This window comes from Lycorma delicatula, chromosome 1, assembly GCF_047948215.1.
Source record: "Lycorma delicatula isolate Av1 chromosome 1, ASM4794821v1, whole genome shotgun sequence".
Lineage (NCBI taxonomy): Eukaryota > Metazoa > Arthropoda > Insecta > Hemiptera > Fulgoridae > Lycorma > Lycorma delicatula.
The window spans coordinates 290,009,193-290,037,131 of record NC_134455.1 but is presented as its reverse complement, the minus strand read 5'-3'; the positions used below and the strand labels follow the sequence as shown (position 1 = coordinate 290,037,131).

General features: G+C 31.5%; 1 protein-coding gene across 2 annotated transcripts in view; it reads right to left on the bottom strand.

Moving 5' to 3' along the window:
* The window catches only part of LOC142332709 (calcyphosin-like protein), a 170,276-nt gene that overhangs the window by 107,952 nt on the left and 34,385 nt on the right, over positions 1-27,939 (bottom strand). The window contains exon 1 of one of the 2 annotated variants that reach the window (XM_075379298.1): positions 9,826-9,953. The exons of the other annotated variant lie outside the window; for it this stretch is intronic. The gene's annotated coding sequence lies outside the window, so the exon portion shown is untranslated. Of the gene's footprint in view, positions 1-9,825; positions 9,954-27,939 lie in introns of those variants that run through there. 2 annotated transcript variants of the gene reach the window in all.

Sequence of the window (27,939 nt, the reverse complement as noted above, 5' to 3'; positions counted from 1 at the left end):
TTTTCTGGATTTCTCAAGCGTAGCCCTGCAGTTCACGATGTATCTTAAATTAAACTCCTTGTTATATCTGGGCATCAGGTTGATGAAAAACATCGACAACGGTTCCTTTGTGATCCGATGACGGGCATTGATTATGCTTCCGACTACGTGTCCGTGTTCCTCAATTTCTTCCTTGAAGGTATTTGTTGGAACCGAGAAGTGTAAGTTCCTCAGAACATCACTAAAAGTCCTTTCGCCTTTTCCTGTAAACGTGTGTTCAATAAAGTTGTGTTCACGGACCAAATCAATTACCTTCTTTTACACGTTAACATTCTTTGAGATAACATGCAGTTTCTAAGGCTTTATACGTTAATCACGTTTACTAACCACCGTTTTTAATAACTCATACAGCCGCAAAACTCGGTAAGCCATTAGAACTATCGGCGGAATCCTAATGGCGTCCCTTTGAGAAACCTCAACTTTATCATCCTCCATTTGGAGGTCCTGGTAACGATTTGATAAAAGTAATTCAGTTGTGATATGAGCCGGAGATCGTGACTCTTTAGGCTTACACAAGACTGGCACAGTCTACCATGGTATAGGAGTTGACTATGAGTCTGCGATGTCAATACCCCCCCACCCCTTCCAGAGGCGTCATCCAGATCGAATACAATTGTATCTCTAATTATTTTACGACGAGATTATTTCTTGGGATCCCGGTTCGGCGGAGTCAAAGGTCCACATTTTCTGGAAGACAGCAAATAAGAACCATTCGTTATTCCTTAATATTTGGAACTTTCGGTGGCTGATCCATAATTAACCTCTCCACTACTGATAGGTTAACCCTAAAGTTCAATTAAAAACCGGCAAAAATAGAGAATATACAAAAAGCAATCTTGTAATACAATACGATTTTGAATAGTCACATAATAATCCACATCTACGATATAATATTTAAATATCATAAAACATAAAATCAAGAGAAGTTCTAAATCATCAAAATTATACTGTATTTAAAGTATAACTGAAAAAAGAATAATAAAAAAAACTTTTTAAAATTGTTTAAAAAATACTTCTTTATAGCCAGATTTCTAAATAAACAAAGATGTAACTTTTTAGGAAGGAAGTGAACATTTTTGGCTAATTTGTTTTTTAAGAAATACTAAAGAGTAAGGGCTACCAAAAATTAATATTTTTTTACATTTCAAACGGGCAACTTGAGAAATGGATTTAAATTTAAAATAAACTATTTTTTTTTTAAATTATAAAAATAGTTTTATCACAGACTACAGGAGTGGGGGGGAAAGAATTTAAAGCAGTTTGAATGCCTGATGTAGAAAATTTAGATTCAAAAAATTCCCATTAAATTATTGTCTGAAGCAGGATACTACTCGTATATCTAAAAAAAAAAAAATACAGAAAGCTATTTTTGATGAGAAGGATGAATATTAAATAAAAATTTTTAGTAATTTGTGATCTTGATAAAAACCCAACTTTTGTACAGAAACGTTTTTGATAAAGAGCCCTAATAAAGTTTTGAAATTTTATTTCGGCCAAATCACCCCCAAACCTTTTTCCAAATTTGATAAAATCTAACACATTCTTTCCTTCCAAAGGTAATACCAGTATAGCAAGTTCCAAGAAAATCGGTCAACGGGATCCAGAGTTATAAGACCAAATACAGGCCAACAAACATACGTTCGTATACACAAACGTCCACCTGACAAAAATAAACATTTGGACTTGATGGCATTGGAATAAAGGGTGGTTTTCTCGCAAATTTTTTACTATTCGTTAAAAACTTATTTTTTTAAATGTTTTCTCTAAAAAGACTCCATAAGGTGCAAAACTTAAAAAAAGTCCACTTTTAAGATTTTTACTCCCTTGTACGAAGTAAAGGAAGTATTGATCGCGAAAAATGTCGGTTTTCAGATTTTAACGGAAATATCCATTTTGACTAGTTTCGGCATGGCGTCTGTACGTACGTGTATGTATGTACATCTGTATGTATCTCGCATACCTCAAAAACGATTAGCCGCAGGATGTTAAATTTATAGATTTAGAACTGTTGTAATATCTAGTTGTGCACCTCCCCTTTTGACTGCAATCGACTGAACCAAAAGTGTCTAAAAAAGCTGGATTTTTTTTAACTTTTTCTTAACTGCAGTAATAAGCTCTCATTGAGAGCTTTTCAACGAAATATCATAAGTGGTACTTATTTTCATTGGTTCCAGAGTTATAACCAAAATAAATGTTAATTAATGAAATATTTGGATCTTAGAAGAGGAAGCACATCGGTTCAAATCAGACTTCATCTCCTGTTCTCTTGTTAGCTTATTTTTTAATTTAAATATATTGATTTATTAATGATTATTAACCTCTGATTGTAAAAAAAAATTTACGATGAATAATAATTCATAATAGCAATAAAAAAAATTAAATAATATCAGAAGTTATTTATAAAATAAAATTTGTGTACTTTTCATTTAAAAAAATGTAATATATATGTAATTTAATAGGTGTACAAGGAAGTCATGTGATGTCCACATCAGATTTTTTTTAACCGATCTACACATTTTTCCGTTATAGTTGCTATAGCAGTATATATAAGACTATAGCCTGGAAGGTAAAACTACATGTTTGAATGTTTTGTTTTAAACAAGTGATGAAAATCTTTCTTTACTTAAACGAAGAATTTCTAATTTAAAAGTCAACGTTAAAAAAATTAATTTTATGGAAATAGCTTGGAAAAAACAGAGAGAGAAAAAATTTTACTGTACAACTATTGTATTCCAGTAATTATTTAAACACGCTTATATTAGTCTTAAAATAAAATAACCAGAGGCGGAAATGTAAAATAATATCCGTTCAACATTTCCGCTAGATATAGCGGAAATATGCAGATAAAAAATTGGACAACTTCACATAGCTATGAGAAAATTAAATGGTGTTTTTTTTTTTTAATCCTATTTTCACCATTACGTATTCAAATATTTATGGCTGTTTCTATTAATAAGATAATCTGATTTTGTTAGATAAAACTTAAGTGACCGTGTTTGTTTAAATGTGCCTCCGTTTTTAAGGTTTTCAAACAACTTAATGAAGTTAGTTTGGTTTTCAAAGTTTCAAAGTGGTTTTCAAGTTAAGTTGGTTTTCAAACAACTTACAGTTAACATATTTTTTTTAAAAATACTGCGTTAGCAAAATTGATTCATTTACTACGTTTTGTAAAAATTATCAACCTACTGAATATATTATTTAAAAAGGCTAAATTGCAAAACGAATTTAAAATATTTCAATAGGGAAGCAAATTTATAAAGTTGATAAAAAAATGAAAAATATTACTGGAAATTTGGGATTACTTATAGCTTATCTATAGTGTTAATACCATACTTTATAATGAAAAATACTGACGATACTCTTGCTTGGAACTATACTTTTTGTTGTATATTATATATTTATATAAACTGACCTTCTTAATGGCTAAATCCATGAAACATACTTACTCAACTTGTATACCCGAGGAATAAAAAATATTTTCGTTTTTCCCTTCGTTTTCGATTCGATGAGTTTTTGTTGTTTGTTTTATTGTATTCTTTTCAATGTACTAGAATTTACAGTGATATCGTCACTTTTGTAACATTTTAGATTAAAATTATTAAATCGTATTATAAATAGACAGTTTTTACTCTATTCCTATAAAAACCCGCATAACAGATTCGTTCGTTGAAGTTAGCCATAAGTTGAAGTTTGCCGTAAATACAGAAAGAAGTGATGAACTGAATCTATCGATGAATCTCAGTAGAGTCATTTAATCACTTTGCTACGGAATTTTAATAGTAAAGAAAGATGAAGGATGCTGCTTCAGGTTTTCATGAAGAATTGTAAACCACCCGTTTGTTTGTTATATTGGATGTATCCAGCACCTTTTCTTATTTTTCAGATGTTCTTGACTCGACGGATAAGTACAATAATAACAAATCAACTGCAGAATTAAAATTCAGTTTCACTATGATAATATACAAACAACATTACTTTTGTTATTACAGTATGCACATCAGAAGGTAGAACTGTTGTATGCAGAACTGAACAAAAATATTGTTTGTCCGCGTTCAAAATATTGTACGCGGAACCAAGTTTTAAGTTTTGAATACAATTTACACAGGATATGTGGAGCCAGGGTGTATTATACGTTTTAAATCCTCATTTTATCTCAGAATCATCCGACCAAATATCGTACGTGGAGACTTAGCAGTGAAGATGGCTAACAAATATAAACAAAGCATACAGTTCCAAGCTGTCGAGTATTGTCGCTATTGTTTTTGTCGAGGTTCTAACTAATTTTACAGAATAAAGCTACATAGTACGCTGATTACTTGGAAAAATTGCCAGTTCAGCGGTATAAGAATGTATATGTGGAATTGAATTTCTTAATATTAAAAAACGTAAAACAGTTCGATCGATAAAATTAAATTATATCATTGTTAAACATAGTTATGCAATGTATGGCATATAAAACTAAACATCATAATTTATCTAAATTAGTCTTTTATGTAATAACAGATATTTAATTAAATTATTTTATTATTTTTATTCTTTTATGTTAATAGAACGGTACAATAGAAGCTTCCTTTTATCGTTAGATCTAATATGATATTAATAAAAATATTATTGCTTGAGAAACGGTATTTAAGCAACATAAATGCTTCGTAAAGAATCCTTTTAAGGACGAAAGAGTGACATTTTCATTGATAAATAACCATTAATGGAAATTGTATAACAGCAATAGCGTGTTAATATCCAAGGCTATTTAAGAATTAATTTTAATGTTATTAAATTAAATAACTCAAGTTATTCTTCTGCCCCTGAGCCAGTTCAACACTGCTTACCAATCGCAACCCACTGCCAACAATAAGGATGATTCCATACCGACCTAGTCCAGTCCCGTCACGTCCAGTTCCGTTACTTGTTCCTATATTTGCCGACTTGTTTAATGCTTCTTTAAAGCAGAACACATTAAATTTTGTTAAAACACTATTCAATCCCGTTCACACCAATCAAGTCAAACTGCCTTTGGCTCAGCTGTTTGTGTTACCCAATAGACAACAGAAAGTTAATTACTTTAGTAAGTGATAACAACTAAATATAAGATGTAAGTTTAATAAGATGACCGCTATCTATGATACAGTTTGTAGCTGAAAGCTTGAAACACAGGAAAATTAAGCGGAATTTTCTTCTTAAGGTATAATTCAATCTTAAAAATTTCGTAAAATTTTCCAGTAATGGATGCTGACGAAAATAGTTTATCTAATTTATTCCAAGAAACAAATAATTAAATTCATTACATTGAACTTGGACAATAGAAATACAAATAGAAATTGTACAAATACATCTATTGGAGTCCATCGAAGCCGCGGACGTCGACATACATGGATCGGCACTTGGTTTAGGCGCCGACTGAGAGGCGGAAACCTGGAAGACCTCTGACCCAGAAGCCGCACCAGTCACCGCTACAGAAAAGGGAGAAACAGGCCTCCCCTGTGTGGTTTTGAGGCCACCTTGGTTATTATTATTATTTACTTTATTTTCTATTCTATTTTTTGCAATAATAAACTGTATTTATAAGAAATTTTTAGTATTTTAGTCTATCAATATCCTGGTCGAACTGCGTAAACGCGACAATATTATTTAACACGTAATATTACATTATTTTTTTTTTTTTTAGTTTTTTATAGTTACATTTGTTATCGCCGCTGATGCTTTGATGTATCTTAAAACAAATGAACTCTACAGAAGTCTATCCGGTCACGGTAGGCATAGTTGTGCTAATATAATGTGGCGGAACGATTTGTTTACATCAGTTTCAAACATTATTGAAACAGATTGTAATTCTTTTGAATGATCATTAGTATGATGAATAATCATTAGAATTGCCGTCACAACGTCATGTTACTGGCTCTTTTGGACGAGTATATGCTTGCAATATGCTTTTGAACTAAGAGGACTGTTCCTATGCGTTGTGGATGATTATATTTCTTAAAATTAGAGGTAAGTTTTTTCCACCGACTTTAAACACATGAATTCTACTCAAATTTGCATTTAAACTCATCTACCAAAAGTCCAATTTAAAAAAAGAAAGAATATTCTGATTGCGTAATAAAGAAAACATGATACAAATGATACACGAGAATTAACTTCAAGAAATTGTTTTACGCTAGCATTAACTTTCTATTAACTACTTAAAAAAAGATTTTTTTTATGAAGCAGCGCATGAAAATTACTTGTTAAATTTTAAATCAGTCTGATTATAATTATTAATGAATATTTTATTGGTAGCAATATTTATAGTAATGGTCAGCAACAGCGTAAAATTGTATAGTTAAAATTTTAACTATATTTAAATTTATTTTAAAATTATGAAATAATAAAAAGATTGATCATAGTGATAAAGACAAGAAAATTAATAATTACAAAAAAAGTTGTATTGAAAGGAATAAAATAAATTAAAAACAAAACCAGAAGTTAAATGATTAAATTAAACACAACGTTACTAAAATAAAACGATTTTTTAACCTTTCTTTTAGTTTTCTTTTCTTTCTTTATTTCTAAGATTGAAATTTTATTTTATTTTTTTTAATAACACCTATATGATGAACTAGATAATGGATGAATGTTGCTGGGTCACCTTACCTTATGAACTGAAATTCTAAATATCAAATTGATTATTTATACATAGCGTAAAATATTTAGTCTTAGCCGGTTACGTTTGGCCGATTATTTGATTTATTTGAAGAGGTGTATATATTAAATAAATTATTAATTCGTACAAACATTAATAATATATGATTTAAAATAAATCTCGTAGTTCAGAAATAGATCTTCTTCAATTAATCTCGTAGTTAATGATGTAATTAAAATTTTCTCGTTCATTCTGATACAGAAAAATAAGACTTTCTTATGGAAAGAGGGTAAATTTAACACATTTTCTACAAATATTCTGCTTCCATTACTATTGTACAATTTTCTAGGCAGCAGTGATAAACTAACTATGATGTAGCATTCAAACAATGAAAATATATTTTCTTTGAATGTCATTTTTTTTATTGATAGCAATGAAAATCTTCATACAGAAGATTCTTCTGTAATTCTGTGATTCTATTTTTTCAGGTTCGTTCTGATAACTCTAAGGCTCGAGAATTTTTTTGCGTTCCACAAAATTTCATTTGCCATATCCGCAAGCTTTAAGTTTACCTGATCATCATAAAACTAATTTACTCAGTTACTGATAATTATCAAAGTAATTTTGATAAACGAAAACGATTGTTTTGTAGAATATTTTAATAAATGACACATTATAAAAGAATGGTAAAACTGATGTATTACCATTTTTGGATGTATTACCTACCGTGATGTTTCACCTGATAATCTGAACATTTGTATAAAAATGAAATTGTACTTGCATGTAGGTCTGATTAGGTATTAAATCTAAATTATTAAAATGCTTACAAACTATAAGACTGTGGGCTTACAGTTTTAAGGAAAGGCACGATTTTCTATAAACTAGGCTCTAATTCAAGCATTCGTTATCATTTCAAAAACATGTATCGGTGACACTACTTACCTGTTAGGAGATAAGTATGAGTGAGTTTTTCATATTTTCTCAACAAAATTTCATTTGCATAGAGAAGTAAAAGAAATATTTAATATCGGTAAAATTTTATCCAAACTTTTCTTAAAAAATATTTTTTTGATGTTCCTCTTCGTTAAAGAGGAGTTTTGGAATTCCTCTTAGATAAGTGTATAAAGTACAGAAAGATTAGAATACTGATTTCCATTAAGGAAGTAAAATCCCTGCTCTTCATTCAATTTTGTTTTGCAGACATGAAATCATTGAAAAAGTATTATAAAACACTTCTTATTGAATGCATCTAACCTGTAGACAAGCGTTTTTTGTAAAATAGTTTTTCTGTGTGACTTTCCGATGACACATTTAACGTATGAACGACGAAAATTTGAATTTTTATGAAGCTTATTGTAAAAGGTTACTATGACTAGTTTAAACTTTGATTCTGCACACTAAAGAAAATGCTAAAGTAGATATTTTTTCTTAGGAAATCGGCTGAAACCAGATGTTCGGCTTGTGATTATAAAATAAAATCGTAAAGTAGAGACTGTCACTTGTAGTGTATTCCAAGGAGGTAAATAAATTCTTTATTGGATTTATTAGGGCAGCACTAAAAGCCTAAAGAATTGAGATTATTCATAGATTCCTGCAAAATAAATTCAAAAGCCGTCCTCCTTCTCAATGAAAATATGAAACCATCAATTCCTCTTGTTTATGAAACAAAAAGGGAGAAATATGACAATATAAAATTTGTTACTGACGATATAGTAAGAAAAATATTCTTGTTGCCTGTATGGAAACCTATAATGATTGCGTTAAAATATGACAAAAATAAAACTGATAAAACAGTACGATTACTTTAGAAATTAGAGTTATAAAACGATACAAAGCAATTAAAGATTATCGATGACACATTTTCAAAATTATGCAAAGATTGTACGTCGTTCTTTACGAAGCAAATTATGTTATACAATGTTCATTGGCGTTACTGGTGTCCATAAATAGAATAATTTATAGATATCTGCGTTACGGAAAGACGATATGAGAATTCAGAATAATAACATAAATAGAAATTTCCTTAGAGTGGTTCAGAAATCCACTTTATACGTATTAGAATAATAATGGATTTGATCAATGTTGTGTGTTTTAGTTTAATGTGTTGTTTCTGAACATCTACTATTTTAGTAAATTTCATATTTACATTAACATAATCAATCAACGAATTATGTTTAACATATAACCATGAGTTGATGTTTTCAAGTACACCAAATTTGATCCAAAAACAATATATTAAACCAACAAACATTCACAGATATATTATTACCGGATTATACTTAAAAGGGAAGTGACCATCCTAAGACGGGCGCCATTAAAAGCAATGCTAACGTTAACTCCATTGAAGTGTTGCTGCATAAAAAAGGTATCATGTTTCGCCATGGTGATCGATGGTAAAACGTAATTTAGACACTTAGTTTTATTTTTCCTCAAATGAAATTTTTGTTCAAATATTAAAAAATTCATTAGAATAATGAACTTTAAAGTGCTTTAATGTGCTTTTTTTTGCTAAAAATAATTTATATTTAAAAGCAATAATTTGCACAGAGTGTTAACCCTTTACAATCACTGAACATTATTTCAAGGATGTAGTAGTCCTTGAGATCATCGTACTATTACGAACTAAAATTACATGAAAACAACCCGGAAGCAGAATTTATTTACCGTGTCTTTGAATGCACCCTATTATTAAAAAATAAATACAAATTCATTAATACGTCTAAAAATGTTAATATTTTTTATAACTAAGTACTAGTTATAAAAGTACGGGAATCGTAAAGTTTTTATCTGCTTTATTTAAAATTCATCAAAATTACTTTAACAATCCAGTTAATGATTAATAGTTTTTTAATAATTTTTTTCAAAGGTCTTCCTAACAGAAACATAATTAATAATCTATTAATAAAATTACAATAATCTAATAATGATAATTTTTACCTCTAAAAGAACAAGCATATTAAATTGATTCAAGGTATCTCAGTTTAAATTTTATCTCGGTTCACAGTCGATTTACTTCTTGATTAACTAAATTATTCTATTTGTTCTTTTCTAATTTAGTTAATTTATGAAAAATTATATCTTATTTTAATAAACTTTTACGTAAATTTTATTTTTTAACGATTATAAATTTAAAAAAATAATAAAAAATGTTCTTTAAAAATGATTACCTTGATTTATAAGCGATATGAATAAACTGGATATCAACGTTATACTTTACAAATAAGAAAAAATTACAATTCACTCCGCATGTCTAGCACCGATGATGATTGAAGATTCACTAAAAAGACAGGTCGGGGTGCAGTGCAGGAGGAGACAGAAGCGTGTGCACAGATGGGAGGGTGTGCCTGAAGCCTGCGCCTCTACGATATCGATTAGAAAATGAAAGCACTGCGTTTCGCAGCATTATACCAGTATATTGCCCTGTGCTCTGAAGAAAAAGTATAATTATCCTACTTGAGTTGATGCAGAAATTTTGGGGGGTTTTAAAACGTTGTGGACAATCTAATACTATTCTTTTCATATTTAATTTATGTATAAATATTGAAGAAGATATTCAAAACAAATTTCTAAATCAAAGAGAAAATTCTTCTTTTTATAAAAATTTAATTTATGTATATAATTATTAAATTTTGTACATTATCATAAAATATCACAAAATTACATTTACAAATTTCTTCCAGTCTATAAATATATATTCATTAAAATTGAATCCGAATAATTAAATTTAAACTAATATATAATTAAAGATAAAATATGAACAAACACTTGGTAAAAACAATTAAATTTGAACAATAATTTTTTTTTTATAACAAAGATTAAAATAAATCTTCCGTAAAAATTTATTTCTACAATTCTTCCCAAAACGATTAATTTTATTTACACTAACATGTATAATTTGTTTTATTTGTTTTATTAGCAAAACATATATAATCTGATTCAAAGTTTTTTCTATTGGAGGTAATGATAAAAATTTTCAAAAATTTGTATACTACTTGTTCAAAAATTACGTTATGCTTTTGCAGTGAAAAGAGATTACATGACGATTTTTGATTATATAATTATACCTTTCTGTTACTTTCAATGACTTTTGTTTAAAAACTTTTTTTTTAATTGACTAAAATCCTTTGGAGAAATAATACATTCAAAAACCAAGTAACTATTATAAACTTAGAAAATAAGGAAACTGTATTTTGGACCGGAGTGACAAAAGAATGTAAGCCTCTCTTCTCATTTATTTTTGAAGTAATTCTTCAAGTTAACGGAAATATTTTCTCCCATTATAAATTTTCTTTTCTTTCTAATGTGTACGTTGAAATCTGTTCAACAAATATGAACAATAAGCAACCCCCCTTCACGGCTCAAAGAGATGAGGATGATATGTATTACATATAAATGAGATGTAGTTTTGTACAGACTCAGACCGACCATTCCTGAGACTTGTAGTTAGTTGAACCTCAACCACCAAAGTACACTGGTATCCTCAGACTATAAATTGCACGGTAGGCTATAAATTTATAACAATAAATAAATATATAAATCGATAATAATTTACAAATAAGAAATAAAAGAAAATTTTGAGTGTAGAATTAGAAAAAAAAAAATTTTTTGATAATATATTTTTCTTAAAATTGTAAGTGATTTAGAAGTAATAAATGTAATGCATTTATTCCAGTGAGTAATTTCTCATATTTGAATGAAAAGTTCAGTTTTAAAATAAACAAGAATAAAACAAAGGTAATAAAATGAGTCAGGTAGAAAAATAATCAGGATCAAATATTAAAGTAGCATAATATATCAAAGTTACAAAATTGTACGATTAATGTATGAAAAGTTACATAAAAAGATGGGCAAAGAGTTTATCAAAAGTAGAAAATTTATACAAGCTGGACAGGTTTCATACACAAAAAAAGCATTAAATCTGTTTGTATGTAATGTAAATTTAGAAGCTAATTAAAAACAATTAAATTAGATCTATAAGGTGTAGCGCTTTAAGACAATGAAACATGAACAAAAAGGGGAGAGGGAAAATCTTATTTTTAAGATGTGGTACCACAGGAAACATTGAAAATTAGAAAAGCAAATCGACGACAAAATGTAGAGGATTTTTAAAAAATGATGAAGAAGGATGCTCACGGTTTTAAATAATACTAATTAAAAAGGAAAGGGGGAAACAAAATTTGAATTTTTCCATTTCCGTCTAACGTGAATAAATAATATGGTCTCAATTAATCTCATTATCACCTTCTAACTGTAACATTTTTACTTATTTCATTAGCTTAAGTAAACCAACTCCATTAAGTAAATCAATTTCACTACATATTTCTTCCCTGTCATTTGACACAACTGTTGTTTTTATCTTCATGGCGGTTAGCGAAGAAAATAATTTTAAATAAAAACATTTCAAACGGCAAAACTACGCAAATTTATTAAATATCACTTTTTTAAAACTCCGTTTTAATATTTTTAGTCTTTTTTTCTGCCATCTTCAACAACTAGTTTTGGTGTTCTCACGTTGGCGTTAACTTATTGCTGGCGGATTTTTTTTTGGTTAAATAGACGAGTATTTAGAATGTGAAGGCGAAACTAAGATTATAAGTCATTTACCATCACATCCCAAAAAAAGAAAAGAAAATTGAAACAAAAATGCATCACTTACGTATTTTACATCACTTACAAATAAATACCACTTACTTAAATACATCACTTACTTATTTTATTTTCATATATTAAAATATTTAAAATTGTTAATTTCTAATCGATAAACCTAAAAAACTGTATAAATATAATGTTTTCAAAACCTTTATAATATTTTCAGTCGCTCTTGAAATCATCCATATTCGCTGATTGGCTACCACTGGTATTGTTCGCAGTTCTTTTTTTTAATTAAGCATGTAAATTTTGAAAATGTATTAGATCTCAAGTATAACTTGTTTATGATTACAGATATATTTTTATTTTTGAATGCGTTAAGATGCAGCCATTTCTTTAAAGAAAAGTTAAAATTACGGTCAAAGTTGGTGGATTAAATATTTAATAAGTGAGTTGTAACAGTTGAGTTGATTTGATTTCGGAATATTTTTTAGATATTTTAGGTGAGTTTACCATTATTAGTAGTTGCGTCTTGTTCGACCAACGTAGAACACTGTGAAGTCGGAGGAGTTCAGTTTGATTATTGTTTTGAAAACCACATTATATGCAGATGTAAAAAAAAATTATTATGTATTATCTTCAAGTCTTTGTTTATGTCTGTTAATGTGATGTATTTTTGTTTCAATTCTCTTTTATTTTTTTGGGATGTGATGATAAGTGACTATTAATCTTAATTTCGTCTTCACATTCTAAATACTCGTCTATTTAACCAAAAAAAAAAAAAAAAAAAAAACGCCAGCAATAACTTAACGCCAAGGTGAGAACACCAAAACTAATTGTTGAAGATGGCAGAAAAAAGGTCTAAAAATATTAAAACGGAGTTTTGAAAAAGTGATATTAATTAAATTATTTTCATATAATAATAATGTTTTGGTTTTTATTTTGTTGTTTTTTGAATATTTTAAAGTCAATCTTCCAGGCGGCGTAGCCTCTCGCCCTTCATCCGTAGGTCCCGGGTTCAAATACCGGTCAGGCATTTTTCATACGCTAAAAAACTATATTTCCATATTCAACGTAGAAGGTTTCAAAGTCTCTGGGTAATTTCATCAACCTAAAAATAAGTAAATAAATTATTAAGATGTACTTCAACTGCTTTCTTTTTTCTCGATCCATGCAGGCAAACACTGCGGCAGATTCTTTTTTATTTGTGGATAACACCCTACTCTCTCCGGACATAATCTGTATAATGTATTATTATATACCGATCTACTGTATAAAATATGTATTATTTACTTTTTATTTATTTAATAATTGCTTTCGACAGATTTGTCATCAAAATGTACAATATAATTCCATAAAATCAGTTCATCTAAAAATTAATTATTCAATTGTAATTGAGACAACTCATGAGAAATCACTTTTCAACTAAGTTTCCTTTAAAAAATAATAATTCCAAAAAAAAAAATATATATATATATATATATATAAATTAAATATAATGTCTGTACTCCAAAGTTAACAAAAATGTTTTAAAGAATTTCTATTTAGATAAAAATTATTTGGAAAAAAATTTTTTAAATAGAAAAACGAAATAAAAAATTGAAAAAATGTTCTACAAAAACTAATCACAGAGGGAATTAGAAGAAATATGGGTTTTACGGAAGGAGACCTTTTTTTCTCAACCTTGTTAAACACCCCCGGCCTCCGCCGTTAGGCTATGCGCAGGAATGTCGGAGTGTCGTGGCAGTCGACTGCCCCCCTGACTTGCCTACTTCTTCGTGGCGTCCCATCGGGGTACTCTCAGTTTCATCAACATGCAGTAGCCCTCCCTTCTGGACGACCACTGCACCCCTCCGCCGAGAGGCTACCCTTCCTGTCCCTACACTAGGTTGCCGGCAATGCATTGCGCGCAGCCGGCAAACCGCCGCGTCCCTCCCTCTCATACCGTGAGGGTCCCAGATGTCATCATCGGAAGTACCCCGATCCGTCCACTCTTGTGTGTGCAACGGAAGGAGACCTAAAATGAGGTTAAATTACATACCTTACCTACTCATATTAAAATGAAGAATTATAAAAGACTTTATTTGGATAACTGACGAAAGGTTTCTTTTATTCTATAAAAAATTTTCAAAGTGTTAGTTTTTGACTTCGAATTTAAAAAAAACTATTTAAAAATAATATTTTCAGAAAAAGTGATAAATATTTTATGCCTCTGTTGTCTTTCAAGTATTTTTGGTTATTTTGTTGTTAGTATTTTTGGTTATTTCAAGTGTTTTTTGTTTAAAGTGTTATAGCTACTTTAAACGATTATTACTTCCTTACTTGGAAATAATAAATAGTGTAACCTTTGGTATAATAAATATCACTAACCTTGCTGAACAGAGATAAGAACATCTGAAAATTTTTTCCGACCTTTTAATAAAATATAAATAATAAATAAATAGTAAAAATATGGAAATATTACTAAAATAAAACATCATTACGAAGGAATTTTGGTGATAGTTAAAGCAATTAGTAAGGTTAATAACTTTTTTTCTTAGGTTACATAAAAACTTTATTCCTTCAAAACATATGGAGCAAGATCTCATAAATATAATTTTCATTTTTATTTTTAATTTTATATTATCTTCCAATCAGTTTTTACTTTACCCTTGCTTCTTTTTTTTCAATCTCAAATTTTTCCACTAATAAAGTAATACATGTATACAATTAATTTTTATAACTTATTTCCAAATTCTATTAAAAGAACAAAAACAACTTTATAAAGCAAATAAATATTGAATTTTATTTTATAATTCACCAACAAGTGGATTTCTTACTTCACTGTTGCGATCACAATTAATCTATAATGTCAAGAACAACCTAATTTGAAGAAAAAACTTTAATTGCAATTTATTCTGTGATTATAGAGTATGAACTCTTTTGCCCTCCATATCACATTTTGCTTAAATTTTGCACACCAAAAAATACTTCATTTTTTATTTATTTTATTGCATGATACAATCAACGAATATATTCGAAGTTGGGCGTAGTAATACGAGTAAATTTTTTTAATGCATGAAAAATTGCAAGCCTAACCAGGATTAAAAAACGATACCTTCCCTATAAAAGGCAAAGAACCCACCCTTGGAGTCGGAAGAGCGGTAGAAAACAAGAAAATAAATTTACTTTGAATATTCCAACTTAACTAGTTTATTTAAGCATTAAAAAAAGACAAGGCAGTTACAAGAAAGATAAAAGGAAAAACCGTTGATTTTTAAAATGATTTGTTAATGTTTATGAAACAAATTATCAGGATGTTTTTTTAAACCTCCTTTATCAAGTTTTTTTTTATTTGAATACAATTCAATAGGCTCTTCTAAATACTAATCTATTTAATGCCATTATCCAACCGTGTACTTATTATTATTTATGATTTCGATCTTTGGTTGGAAATTTGGAATTTGATGAATCAACAGCAAATCAGTATACACTAATATCACTTAGCAATATCAAATAACAGTCATTCGCATGATAATTGAAAATTACAAAATGATTAAATAAGGAAAATAGAATAGACAAGATATTCTTCAAGAATCCATCAGATACGCTGATATTATTTTAAGAAACATTCCAATTTATAAGATTCATGGAAGGCGTTTTCGGGAAAAGTAATTTTATAAAAAATTTTACTTTTTACAGAATACAATATTAGATAACATATACTTAAATCTTTTACTTGGCATACTCATATAAAAAAAGTTCCAAATTTTTTTTTTCTTACAGCACAGTCTTATTACTTAAGTAAAATGTTTTTTATTTACTAGATTTATATTTTACCAATATTTATTAAAAATAAATAAATATATCCTCTTTTAATAACGATCAATTTTTTAAATTCATTATTGTTAAGAAGAGCGGGTTATGAATTTCTTGTTGTTAATGCTTACCTTCGTGTTAACTGTGGAAGTAATTGTACAAAAGGATACTTGTTGCTATTGCGATATAATATACTTTATTTACTGTAAATACATAAATCAATAAAAATTTACCACTGCAAGTTTAGTGAACCTTTTCATCAAATGTGTTCACAGTAAAGTAAATTTTCAAATGTAAAAAAAAAATTGAATCAATATTTGTCGGGAAAAATGGAACGAATTTTTTTGAATACTTTCATCTACAACAGACAGAACTGGGAAATACTAACTAATAAGTTAAATTCCTGTTTAAGTTATTACAATAACTGAAATCATTTATAATAATGATTTATTTCATTCAGTTTTTATAAAATAATTGAATATTTAGAAGTAGCTATCTTTTCATAATCATAATTTTGAACTTATGAAGATGACTGAAATCTTAAATGGCCAAAATTATTTAGGTAGTAATTTAGGATTAAAAAAGGTAGACTATGTTAATTATAAAAAACTGGTATGAAAACAAAATTGTCATTAATTAAATTACTTTCTTTCTAGTTATTCCGTTTTTAATTCTTTCTTTATTACGTAGAATCAGAAAACTATTTTCCTAAAATGTTTAATCTGAACCAAAATTAGGATTATAATTTCTGAAGATCATTAATAATTATTATATTTAGATTAAAAAATGTTATGACCGTCTAAGAAGATAATAATCTATAAGCAGAATAAAACATTAAAGATGTAATTTAATTACAAATAATAAGCTGAAATCGCAATTAGTATGGGAAAACCTAATTTCAACAATATTAAACTAGTGGATGTTGAGAGACCAAACTCTTCTCGAGTTTGGTCTCCCTGGTCCACGAAAAATCCAAAGAATTTAAAAACGAAAATCCAAAAAAATTTGGATTTTGGACTTTTTTTAACTTAAGTAATAAGCCCAAATTGAGAGCTTTTCAACAGTATATCATAAGTGGTACTTATTTTCATCTTTCCCAGAGTTATAGCCAAATAAATTTTTTATTAATGAAATACTGTATTTGGATCTTAAGGGAAGGCACATCGGTTCGAATCAGACTTCATTTACTTTTTTTTCAACTTTTTTTTTAATTTGAATATATTATTAATAATTATTAGCTTCTAATTGTAGACAAATTTTTACGATGAATAATTCAATAATAACAAAAAGAAAAGAAAAAATATCATAAGTTTTTAATGAAATAAAATTTTATGTACTTTTCATTTTAAAAAAATCTGTTGTGGACAAGACCATGACTTCCTTGTACGCCTATTAAATTACATTTACACATTTAAAAAAAATGAAAATACATAAAATTTTATTTCATTAAAAACTTCGAATATTTTTTTTTCTTCTTTTGTTATTACTGAATTATTATTTCTCGTAAAAAGATTTTTACAATGAGAGATTAATAGTTATTAATAATTCAATAAATTTGAATTTAAAAAAAGTGAATAAAAGGCCTTCCCTAACATGCAAATACAGTATTTCATTAATTAAAATTTTATTTGACTGTAACTGGAACAGATGAAAATAAGTACCACTTATATCATTGAAAAGCTCTCAATGAGAGCTTATAACTTAATTAAAAAAAGTCCAAAACCCAATTTTGTTTCGGATTTTGGGCTTTTTTGGTCACTTTTGGCTCAATTGATTTCAATCAAAAGGGGAGGTGCACAACTAGATGTTACAACCGTCCCAAATCCAAAATTTCAACATCCTACGGCTAATCGTTATGCAAGATACAGACGTCACGCCGAAATTAGTCAAAATGGATTAGGGATGGTCAAAATGGATATTTCCGTTGAAATCTGGAAACGGAAATTTTTCGCGATCACAATACTTCCTTTACTTCGTACAAGGAAGTAAAAATGTGTAAATATAATTTAATAGGCGTACAAGAGTGTCATGTGCAGTTCACAACAATTTTTTTTTCCAGTATTCCTGCATTCTTTTATTGTGTAATTCCTTTTCTCTCTCCTAGAAACACTCCAAAAAGCTATTACTATTTTGAAATTTATTTCTTTTATTAGAACCTTGGTAATTTTCATCTTCTCCACATTCTTCCTGCCATTTTTAAACCAGTTGTTCCTTGTCATTACGTTATTATTGAAATGTTCAAATATTCTCCTTGTTACTCTTACGGACCAGTTGTCCGTAAAACACTATTCGTCTCTTTTGAATGCTATCGGTTAGTTTTTCCAATGTAGATATAACTCTTGGTTATGTCTTTACTAAATTCATTTTCTCCCTTCGTTGGGCTCAGAATTTTCCCTAAAGTTCTTTTTTTCCATTTCTTCTAATTCTCCTATCTTGTTCAGTGTTAAACACTCAGATGGATACAGAACTTCACGCTTTATTATAGTATTAGAATATTTAATTTTAGCATTAATTGAAGTTGCATACATTTGGTCATTTGGTAAGCTCTCTCATTTATTCTGTTTGCTTATTTGTCTAAACCATTGCACTGAAGAACTTCCCCATAATATTTAAATTTCTCAACCTTATTTCTGCTACCAAATTTTATATTCAATCTTCTTGATGTCTTTTTTGTACTCAGTCTTCTCAAATGATATCTGCAAACCAGTTCTTTGCGAAATTTCTTATAGTAAATTGATTGTTCTGTTGCGACATCGGTGTTTGCTGGAAATATGTGCACAGCCAAATCGTTCTCATTAACTGGATGTTTAGTTTTATAAACTTTTGTCTTTATATAAAGTAATCTAAACAGTTCAAGGTACTTTTATATTTTTTTTTAATAGTTTTTAACGTTACTTTAAATTCCAACCAAGTTTTTAAGTCAAAATCAGAATTGCAGTCGGAGTTAAATGAATACGTTTTTTTTGCGTCACTACCAAATAATATCATCGTCGCATTACATCTTCTCATTAAATAAATAGCATTTTTACACGACTGCCCAGAAAGGAGTATAATATAATACGTATGTTTGTTCTATCGTAGCAGATCAACGGCTGAACCGACTTAGATGTATGACCGCGTTGGAATCCTTACGTTACCGGGAGTGTCATAGGCTGTATAAATGTATATAATATAATATATATGCAGTACAATATGTTAGTAAGGGAGATTTTCCGGTTGACGTACAAACTTTAATGAATTGATTTAATGAAATATGAACTGTGAGCCTCTATCACTTTGTGATCTGGGTTTTTTTCATTTTCTGTTTAGCCTTCGGAAAAAACGTAATGTATTACTTCAGGGATAAATTAGGATGATACGTATGAATGAAGTGTTGTCTTCTACAGTCTCAAGGTCGATTATTCCTGAGAGTTGGTTAATTAAAACCCAACCACCAAAGAACACCAGTATCCACGATCTAGAATTCAAATCCGTATAAAAGTAACTGTCTCTACTAGGAGTTGATCCTTAGAACTCTCGATTTTGAAATCAGCTGATTTGAGATGACGAGTTCATCACTAGATCAACCCGGTGGGTGAACTGGGTTTGAACTGAATGATTCAAATCAATCGAATGAATACTACAAAAATAATAGAATAAATTTACGTTTAATAAAATAAATTTATTTAAAAAATATTCTGCTTAATAACAATAGGCTTCCCTTGGGGACTGCGTGTGAGGATAGAGTGGTGAGCTGATGTAAGTAACTCGTGCAAGGCTAGAACATTCATCACCATCAACTGGTAGCAAACGGGATGCCCCTGAGGCGTTGGTTTGGGAGGTCGAATGGGATGCTCTTATAATATCTCTGCTAACAATCCTCCGATTTTCAAAATTCAAACGGAGTATTTGTTAGTAGTTTGAAGGCTAACTATCGCATGCATCAAATACACACTCGATTTAACAGATCACGTTTATTCGGAAATTTCGTTATATCTTCGCAACCAATCTTTCCGTTTTCAACATTCAAACGGGGATTTGCTAGTATAATACAAAGTCTTGATGGAACCAAACCAGAACAAAAATTAACTGATATACTCAGAAATGGATCTTATTACACGACTGCCCAAAAAGGAGTGTAATATATTTAGGGTGTATGTATGTATGTTCCACCGTAGCAGTTCAACAACTGAACCGATTTAGGTATATGACCTCGCGTTAGAATCATTGCGTTACCGGGAGTGTCATAGGCTCTGTATATGTAATATATATATATTACATATACATGTCCCGCTTATGCGGGCCTTTCAGAAAAAGTAAGACCTTCTTCTCCAATTTTTCGATTACTATAAAAATGCGTCGGCCTCTGTATAGAATAACGTTATTCCTAAGATTAAGGAACTAAAACGTATAGTTGAAGCGTTTACCAAAGAATATAAAGCTTTGGCTGCTAAGCGAAAAGAAGTACTGGTGCGAGAGATGGTTCCTGCCCCTACTTCGGTTTCACAGCAGGAATTACCTCAGCGTAAACGGTACGCTGAGGTGCTAAAAGAAAATTTGGAGGCCAGTGTGTCCCGAAAGGAGCCAGAGGATATGTTCGTCAACCTAAAGGAGGGAGTAGGTTCAAACAAGCAAAGAGATGATGGACGAGTTTCAAATCGTCCTTCGACAAAAGAAGCAGAACCTGAAAATTCGGAGCATTAGGAAATCGAAAAAGGGGTTACTCGTCATTGCTGATGACAAGGAGACCGTGCGGGTCATTCATCTCAGACTCTCTCAAAGTCGGAAAATTTGACATGAAAGTCGACCCTAAAGTAGAGTGTCCGCAAGCCCTTAGAATTATTAGTTCTTTGAAAACCTCTTTCAGTAACTTATATATAAACTGCCTGGCTGTAAGCGCGGTCGCGCCTTCCAGTTGAATCATATTATTAATTTCATCTTAGGTTAGCTCGCCCATGATCTGGTATCTGGTGATAGAGTTCGCAATAACTAGCTGAATTTATTGTTTCTACAAAGAATATTAGGTCGACTATTCTTCAGCATGTGAGCTATTGGTAGACCATAAACGTGAATTCTGTTAGTTTTATATACCACGATAAATGGAATAATGCCTTGTCGGTATAGAAAACGTAGTTCCAAATGTAATATTAAATATAAATATTCATTAGAAACTGTTGAAACTATTCAAAGTATTGAACACGTTTTCCACAATGTAAGACCAATAACTTTTGAACCGCTTTCACTTTATATAGAATGAGCTTCTTATACTGCTTTGTAGCGCAGTTGCAATACCGATGTTTTTCTGTTGATCCAACTTTAACATGGGCTACAGAGACTACATGCACGTAGCTGTTGTGTCTTGAAGTGTTTCTTCATAAAGAATTGATGGTCTCTCGCTTTGTCCGTAATCCTTTATCGATTCCGTCTCCCTAAATTTCTCAATTAGTGTTCTTACCTTATTTCGATTAGGAAACCTAATCCTATATCTGGAAATTTAACAGAAAATTGGTCTTTTACTATCTGTGTACACTCGCTATGCTTACGGAAGACGTAATCAACAAAAAATATTCGCTTAAACCATTCTTAAACACCAACTTAATACCATTCTAAGCGCACACGAAAAGACACGGTCTCAATTGCTCAAAGACATTGAACACACAATGAACAACAAAGAATCAGACACTTTCTCTTCTCAAGGTCACCAACCTGACTGGCTCCCGAAAGCAAACTGTATGCAATTTAGCAATTACCACCTTTACACCTTCAGTAAACGGATTATACTCGTAATTCCTAAATATATAATTGTGTATGTGTAAGTTATAATTACTTTTCGAACTCACTGTATGAAGGTTCTGAAAATTAATCAATTTAATTATGGAATGAAGAATAGGAAGTAAAATCTATGAGGGGATGCAAATATTAAAATACATTAACTAAATAACTAAAGAATACAATAATATATTCCGTATATGAATACAAATAACAATATCTTGTATATATATATATATTTCTTTTTAAATACATAAAGCAGATTAATAATTTATGGACAAATATGTATATTTTTCGATGCTAAATAAAAAAATTAACAATTAAATCTGTTTAAAACATAATAATTTGATTTGAATGACTTTTTTTGTCAAAATAAATAAGTGATGTGATAAATAACTTTCACGCTATTTTGTTAGATATTGCTTAATAGGTATGATTCTATTGATTGAAAATACGTATTTTTTTTATTTTACTGCTTTTATTTTTTTTTTAGCTAATAAAACTATCCTTATTAGGACTACTTTGTAATTCTATTTTGTTACAGAATAAGTCATTAAATTAATTTATTCATGAATAATTTAAAAACTGTATTAAAGAAAAAGTATTGATTGATTAACCTCATTGAAGAATATTAATTATTTATATTGCTTACTTTAATAGCTTACAAAAAGAAGCATTCAACTAGACAATGATAAATTCTATTGACAAAAGATTTAACTGAAATTACTATTGTCAACTAATTTTTAATTCTACGATTTTGTTATATATTTTTCCCAGAAAATTTTGTTTAGTTCTAGTTTTATTCTGAGTTATTGAACAAGAAAAACTTTAAAAATTTCAATTAATAACTTTATTCTACTCTATACTTTTACAACAAAAAAATTACAAAAGTTTTACTTTAATCTTCTTCCTAAAAAACAAAAAACAGTGATGATATGAAAACAAAAATAATGAAAATACAAAACATTTAGAAGTTATGAGACCCTCAAGACACAAAAGATCAGTTTCAGATGTGGGTGACTATTTTGACATCATTACCGAATTTTGTTTTTTTTTAAGAAAAACAGGATGTTTGGTATGATTTCCTTTTTCAATTATTAAAGCTTATTTCATAACCAACGATATTGTAATAAGACCAGTATAATGGACCTGAGTAACGGATCCCTGCCAATTAAGAAGAAAGTACTAGAAAATAATAATGGAAGGAATCCAGAAGGGGACTAAAAATAATCGTTTTTCTAAGGCTAACAGATTCGTTTGACAATTGTTCTTTGTAATATTCATTCATAAATTGTAAGGGTAAACAACAAAGGTATGTGCAGAGAATGGTATTGAATGAGCTTTAGACTTGTATTATCTGGAATTTGTTAAAGGTTTAAAGGTTAGTGGTCATGATAATGTCTTTTGTCAATGGGTCTGAATTCTGGTTTTTACGATTTAACTACCTGTAAATAAATTCTGGCTTTACTTAAATTATATTTTCATGTAATCGTTGTTTATTATTATTATTTTTTTTTTACGGGCATCGACTGCTAGGTCATTAACCCTCGTCACATTCTTAAAAAGAGGATAGTATCACCATCAGGGTCGTCATATGTAAGGGTGTAAAGGTCCCTTACATTTTTATTAAAAAACACAAAAACATTAAAACCCAACCATAAACAACACTTATGAGCTGTAAAAGACCCCGATCTTAAAATTTGAAATAATATCCCAAAGAATATAAATTGAAAAAATATAAGTCTTTACAATACAATACCATTATCTCTTTCTACCTGTCTCATTTAATTATTTGAGCACCCTCGAGGCGACCAGAACCGCCTTTAAGCAGCATATCAGTCGCCTCAGGATGCCATGGCAGTTGACTCCCCCCTATAAACAGTTCCGTAGGACGTAATCCTTCGGGGTCCTCCCAGCGTTATAAGAGCAATTTAACCACCTGTTCAGAACGGCCAAAAAGCCCCTCGGCGGGGAGGCCACCCTTCCCGATCCTGACCTACTTGGCTACAGGCATGCATTGCGCTGACCCATAGCCTCGCGCCCTCAGTCCCCCCTTGAGGGTCCCACATGCCATCACTGGACACACTCCGACTCACTGCTCTTGCATTCAGGCGAGCCAGGGTGGGCTAGGCAAGAGGGCTACCTCCCGACACTATACGTGCCAGGCTTCGAGACTCCCGTATATATATAAAACTACCTCTTAGAGTTTGTTTAACACAACTTTAAATTTTTCATTTTTACGGACTTATAAGAAGTCCACTGGCGTGTAAATAAGCAACTATTTTTTCTTCATTTCCATTATCCAAATCAGCAGCAATATGATTTCTTAGCCGGAACCTCTATCTTAGCCGGAGGTCCTCATATATGTTACACTCTTCCATTAGATGCTTAATTGTGTTTTATTTCAAATAGCGCACATTGGTCTCTCTTCGCCGGTTAACAAATATGAATTTGTTAATCGCGTGTGACCGATTCTAAGTCTGGCCACAACCACTTGTTCTCGGCGAGTCAACTTCACGTCGCTTTTCCATTTATACGGAGAAGTTTTGACTGAGTTTAATTTTGTGTTTAAACTTCTTCAATCAGTGTTCCACTTGTGTCCTATTATGTTAGTTAGACAGTTTTTAACATCTGCCACCCTTACAGGAATTCCATCAAAATCATCGCAGACTGTTGCCTTTCTGGCAGCTTCGTCTGCGATGATTCTGATTACCAGTAATACCAACATGCCCTGGAGTCCATACAAATGCACATCGCTGTCCTCGTTGATTTATACGTACAAAATGGACAGGATGTTTGTAATTAGGACATCCTTAATCTTCTTGTTCCGAACTGCAACAAGTGCACTTAAAGACCCGGAACATATTAACACTCTCTCTTCACAATAGTGTTCTGTGTACCGAAGAGCTTGCTGTATGGCAGTAAGTTCTGGCGTATAGACACTGGCTATATCTGGTAGTTTCCAAAAGTGGGCTTCTCCATTTACATATATGGAGCATCCAACACCATGTTCGGTTTTAGAACCGTCAGGATAAATTCTAATATGTTCTTCGTAACTACAGACGGTTGCTAAAAATTTCTGTTGGATGATCACTGCTGGCTTCTTTTTTATTTTTTCCTGAGAGAGATCCAACCTTGTATTTACCACTGGCAAGAGCCATGGTGGTATTTCTCTCGTAGAAATTGCTAATGTATCTGGAATAGCAATTTCGTGTTTTCTTCTTAATTCATGGTACCTAATTCTGGCTGCTCTGGAATAGGTAGCACGATGTTCGTATAATACAGCCAAAGAATAGTTGTAAAAAGTTGTTTATTTATATGGACAGGAAAAGCCCATATATTTGCTGCATATCTTAGCAAAAGGATCTCTCTTCTATAATGGCATTATTCCGGCTTCGGACATTAGACTAGTCGCGGGACTTGTGCGGAAAGCGCCTGTCGCATATCTTATTCCGCTATTATGAATTAGTCTAACTTTCTTAGATGCGACTTCCTAGCGGATGAATATACAATACATCCGTAGTCTAGTTTCGGTTGTACTAATTCCTTATATAGTCTCAATAATATTTCTTTATCTAAGCCCCAATTGATGTTCGATAAACATTTTATAATGTTTAGGCTTTTTTGCATCTATCACTCAACTCCTGTATACGTAATCCCCACGTAAGGGATTTATCCAATACCAGTCCTAAAAATCTCACATTGTCCTTATATTGTATTGGACTGTTGTCAATTGTCAAAATAGGACTTTGGTGAGGAATTCTCTTCCTACAGAAGTGTACACAGCACGTTTTTTCTGGTGAAAATTGGAATCCATTATTCCTTGCAACTTCATTTAGAACATAAATCGCTCATTGTAATTTGTATTTCACCATAGTAGTCTTGTTGCTGGCATACACAACTGCCAAATCATCAACATAGACGCTTTTGCTGATTTCTACTGGAATGGCTAATATCAATTTATTAATTAATAATTTGGTAATCGTAAACAAGGTACCGCTCAACGGCAAACCTTGTGGTATGCCATTTTCCAAGCTTCTTTCAGATGAATATTCATTGTTGACGCGTACTTGAAAAGTACGGTCATTCATATAGTTGTTGAGTAAAACTGGCAGATTGCCACGAATGCCCCATTCATGTATCTGGAGCATTACTCCATGTCGACAGGTCATATCGAAAGCCTTCTGAAGATCAAAGAAGACTCCGACACAATGTTTCCTTGTAATAAAGCTGTTGTATATAATGTTCTCTAAGTTGATCATTTGATCGGTGGTGGAATGGTACTGTCGAAAACCTGCTTGATATGGTGATATCAGGTTTTCTTTTTCTAAAACCCACACGAGTCGATTATTAATCATTTTTTCAAGTATTTCATCGTTCCACCATGGAACGGGTCGCCTCGTAAGTTTCCCAGATGTATTGGGAATATATCTCGATGCCGAGTTTAGTATCGCATTAGTTATAACGTCGACATCGGCTCCGATAACTCCAGTTGTTCGGGGAGTATCGTCCTGTCTGTAAAGCTCGTCCAATCTGCCTTATCAAACAACCATCTTTTAGAGATGGGGTATGTTTTTCTTGTAACATCAGCTACAATTTGCAACGGGAAATGATCGCTTCCATGCAAGTCGTCTAAAACATGGGAAGCTGTACCTCGGTGCTATCGATCCGCTTATGAGTGCAAGATCTATACAGGACGTCGAACCATCTGACACTGAAAATAGTTCCTGACACATCGTTTAAAAGAATAAGATCACAATTCGTCAGAAACCTTTCCAGTTCTCTTCCGCGGTGATCTACTCGATCCGATCCCTAAAGAGAATTATGATCATTAAAATCACCCACCAGTAAAACAGGTGGGGGAAGCTCAGAAATTAATCGTGCTATGTCATTCTCATTCCATTCAAAATTCGGCCAATATATGCTGCAGACAGTGACCTGAAGCGGACGCTTCATTCTAATGGCGACCGCTTGTAGATTGTATTTAGATCGACGGCTTCGGCGGTAGCTCTAGTCGATGTTAATATGGCTATTCCACCTCTAACTCTTACATTTGACGATTGATCTCGCCGAAATATATCATATTCTCTTAATTGAAAATTTTCATTTCGGCAGAAATGTGTTTCTTGCAGACGTATACAAATCGGGTCTACATCATGTACCAAGCGTTGGAGCTCATGGATGTTTGAAAAACATCCATTAATGTTCCATTGTACAATCGACTCGCTATTTTTAAATGAAATTATGGCCTTGGTTTACCTTTCGGCCAGCCTTTTTTTCTTTTTCTCTCCATATTGCAAATAGCTTTGTGTTCGCAGAGATCTTCGTCGCCCGTATAGATTCCGGTCTCCGAATCAGAGACCACCGAAGCCGCAGACGACGACGGACATGGATCGGCGCCGATTGAGAGGCGGAAACCTGGCCGACCCCCAACTCGGGAATTGCACCGGTCACCGCCCCTGTATGGGGGGACACTTGCCCCCCCCCCCCCCTGTGTGGATTTTGTGCCCTCTGTGGTTTAGAGGCCACCTCAGTTGCAGGAGGATTGGGAGCCTCCATAACAGACTGCGAAGCAGTCACTTTCTTCTGTCCGACATCTAATATCTCTCTAAGACGGACGTGGCCTTCTGGCTAGGCATCCGTTTGCTTCTCTGCAAGAGCAACTATCGGTTTCGGAGATGTATCTTCAGGAGGCTGTACTAATATCTTTGGCTTGACCTGTTCTTTACTGCTGAAAGACTTCATTTTGTTTTCGATAATCCTTTCGATCAAGCCAGCCAAAGTGGGCGCAAGTTTGTTGATAATCTCACCTTCATCAACAGCTACTGGAGCAGGAGCAGGAACAGCAGCCGCAGCCTGATCATAGGTTGTTGTTGCCTCGGTTTGCGGGCGTTTACTTTCTTTTTAGCTTCGAGGTAGTTGACTTTCTGCAGGGTTTTTACTTCCTGCATAGCTGCTTTGTCTTTTTAGACAGGACAGTACCTGGATCTACATGAATGCTGTACCTTGCAATTGTTACATGTAGGAGGCTCTTTACACAGCTCTCCCTCATGCAACTCATCACCCCACACCCATATTTGCGTTCTTTCACATCTATGAGCGGTGTGGCCAAACCGTTGGCACTTGAAGCATTTCATTGGCTGTGG